Below are 2,857 nucleotides of genomic sequence, written 5' to 3'. Positions count from 1 at the left end.
CCCGGGGGTGCACTCAGCAGGGCAGAGGCTCGGAGCCCTCCCGGGGGTGCACTCAGCAGGGCAGAGGCTCGGAGCCCTCCCGGGGGTGCACTCAGCAGGGCAGAGGTTCGGAGCCTTTCCCGGGGTGCACTCAGCAGGGCAGAGGCTCAGAGCCTTTCCCGGGGGTGCACTCAGCAGGGCAGAGGCTCGGAGCCCTCCCGGGGGTGCACTCAGCAGGGCAGAGGCTCGGAGCCCTTCCTGGGGGTGCGTTCAGCAGTGTCAGAGGCTCAGCGGATGCTGGGGTTCTGGGTGGGTGGGAGCTGAGGGTTGGGCTTCCTGCAGAATGCTAAGAGTGCCAAGAGCGGGCATCGCAGTTGCTCCTTTCCTCCCAGAGCCACCCTCTCCCCTCCACTGCAGTGTGATGGCGCCTCCATGCTAATCGCCCTCTAGAACAAGTAGAGAACTTCATGGTGTATATTTTGCTCTTTGACTGGAAGGAAATGAACTCAGTGTAACGACCAGGCTGTGGGGGCTGGGTTTTTTCTGGACAAAGAGCCCCATCTGGGTCCAGGGGCCGCGTCTGAGCACGGGGCATCCACACTGGCACACTCTGTTTTGCTCAGAGCCGGGACACAGCACGTGGGTGTGTGAGCCCTCTTGGGGGCTGGAAACCCAAGGTGCCAATCAAGGGTTCTTGTTTCAACCAAACCTCCCCTTGCCATCCTCCATGCAGCACTTCCCCAGGCCCTCACCCAGTCGTGGACAAAGCACAGCTATTTCGTAAAGGGAAGATCAAAGAGACAGAAGTCGCGGATGTGTGTGTGGCAGGTGGGGACCCAGAGGGACAGTGGCCATGCTGTGTGTCCCGTGGTCGCCCCAGAGGCGGGTGGGCCAGGCCGCTGCACATGCCCTGGGAGCAGGCAGGTGGGGAGGGAACCCGAGGACCCCGCCTGTGTTCACCTCTCTCTTCCTCTCTGGGACCAGTTATGGCTGGAGGGACTTTTCCCTCCTTCCCCCATTCCCTCCTCTCCTCGCTTTCCCTCCCCTGCCTTTTAATTTCTTCCCTTTTGCAAGGCCTTCTGTCCAGCGGGGGCTGGGAAGGAGATGCCCCCGACCCCCTCTCGTGGTCGCCCGGGTAGGGGTGGGAGGAATCTGGAAACCACTTGCGATGCCCGGAGTGCCCCGAGCGGCCGCGCCGGGCGCTGCTCCTCCTTCCCCAGCTCCGCGCCTTCCCCTCGCAGACCCCTCCTGCCTCTGGGGTCCTGGAAGCGTCCCAGGATGGGGTGGGAGCACCGAGGGAGAGAGCGGGGGAGGGAGCTGGCCGGCGGCAGGGCAGCCAGGAAACGGGACGGGGACTCTGGCGCCCCTCCGGGCTGCCGCGCGCGGGCCGGGACCGTGCGCCACGTTGCGCGCCAGACGCTGCATCTTCTGGAATGGCGGCTGAGGCGCCGGCGGAGAGCGCTGCGGGGCGGGCGGAGGCGCTCGCGGGGGCTGGGATCCGCGTCCCCTCTGCGCCTGGGTGCGGAGCGCGAGGTGCCCAGGCGGGGGCGACCACGTCAGTGAGGGGCTGCGCTGCGCACGCCCGCGGGGCCGTCCAGAATTGGGGGTTTGGAGGCGCTGCAGACCCTGGGAAATAGGTGCCTCCGCCCTGTTCTCTCTGCTGCTTGGCCGGGCTGGGCAGGAAAGCCAGGGTCCCCACCCCTCCCGGAGCAGTATAGTCCGCGCTGGCTGTTCCGAGGGCCCGGGAGGGCAGAGCTGTCAGGGGTCTGCCTGGCATCATTAGGGGGGCTGTCTGTCTTGCTGTCCCCCGCTGGCGTGGCCCGGCAGGAGGCGAGGATGACAATTTCAGGAGAGCTGGTGATCTGCCCTGACACCTGCCAGTCAGGTAAGCGCTGGCCTCCTGCCTGCAGCCCCCTGGGGCACAGCAGGTTCTGCTCCCTGACCAGGAACGGGTCCCTTGGTGCTGACGGTGGCAGCTAATGAGCCCGCCGAAGGGCTGCCCACCGGGTGCACAGACAGGCGCAGTGGGCACATCCCTGGCTCGCCAGGCCCTGCGGCGGGGCTGCCCTCTCCCGGACGCCTTCTGCCCGTTCCTGGTGTCTCCACCATTGACCCTGGAAATCACTTTCTTGCTTCTCTTATCAGGATATTCCTACATGTCTGGAACTTTCTGGGAGGTTCTCTTTGCCTTGGAAGTGTTTATTACTCTAAAATCAGGAGGTCTGCCTGGCATCATAAGTACCTCTAGGGTATTTATCCTTAAAGATAAAGCCAGTACCTAGGACCAGGTGTCCCTCCTGCAGGGCTCCAGGCCCTGCCTGATCTGGGTTCTCAGGCAACCCCCTCCTTCCCTGTGCATCCTGGGCTTCCGCTTTTGTGGAAGTAATCTGTTATGATCTCAGTTGTGCCCTCCCCAAATCCATATATCAAATTCCTAAGCCCCTGGCTGGACATGGTGCCTCACGCCTGTAATCCTAGCACTTTGGGAGGCCCAGTTGGGTGGATCACCTGAGGTCAGAAGTTCAAGACCAGCCCAGCCAATATGGTGAAACCCCATCTCTAATAAAAATACAAAAATTAGCCGGGCGTGGTGGTGGGCACCTGTAATCCCAGCTACTCTGGAGGCTGAGGCCAGAGAATTGCTTGAATCCGGGAGGCGGAGGTTGCAGTGAGTCAAGATCACGCCATTGCACTCCAGCCTGGGAGACCAGAGTGAAACTCTTGTCTTAAAAAAATAAAAAATAAAAAAATAAATCTTTATGCCCCAATATCTCAGGATATGACCTTATTTGGAGATAGAGGCTTTAGAAAGGTAATTAAGGTAAAACGAGGTCCTTAGGGTGGACCATAACCCAACAGGACTGGTGGTCCTTATAGG

General features: G+C 61.4%; 2 long non-coding RNA genes across 2 annotated transcripts in view; both read right to left on the bottom strand.

The window, feature by feature from the left end:
• Positions 1–1,864, bottom strand: part of LOC116525592 — a 17,488-nt gene extending 15,624 nt beyond the window's left edge. The window contains exon 1 of the long non-coding RNA XR_004257739.1: positions 1,854–1,864. This is a non-coding gene — a long non-coding RNA (uncharacterized LOC116525592). The remainder of the gene's footprint in view (positions 1–1,853) is intronic.
• The window catches only part of LOC116525593, a 19,412-nt gene extending 16,819 nt beyond the window's left edge, over positions 1–2,593 (bottom strand). Inside the window, exons 1-2 of the long non-coding RNA XR_004257740.1 lie at positions 2,581–2,593; positions 2,320–2,322 (exon numbers count right to left, since the gene is read on the bottom strand). This is a non-coding gene — a long non-coding RNA (uncharacterized LOC116525593). The remainder of the gene's footprint in view (positions 1–2,319; positions 2,323–2,580) is intronic.
• Positions 2,594–2,857: the final 264 nt, after the last annotated feature.

Source organism: Sapajus apella, unplaced genomic scaffold (assembly GCF_009761245.1).
Source record: "Sapajus apella isolate SASKATOON/1434 unplaced genomic scaffold, GSC_monkey_1.0 scaffold48, whole genome shotgun sequence".
In the NCBI taxonomy this organism is placed as follows: domain Eukaryota; kingdom Metazoa; phylum Chordata; class Mammalia; order Primates; family Cebidae; genus Sapajus; species Sapajus apella.
The sequence above is the reverse complement of the archived record's forward strand: the minus strand, read 5'-3'. Positions and strand labels throughout refer to the sequence as shown.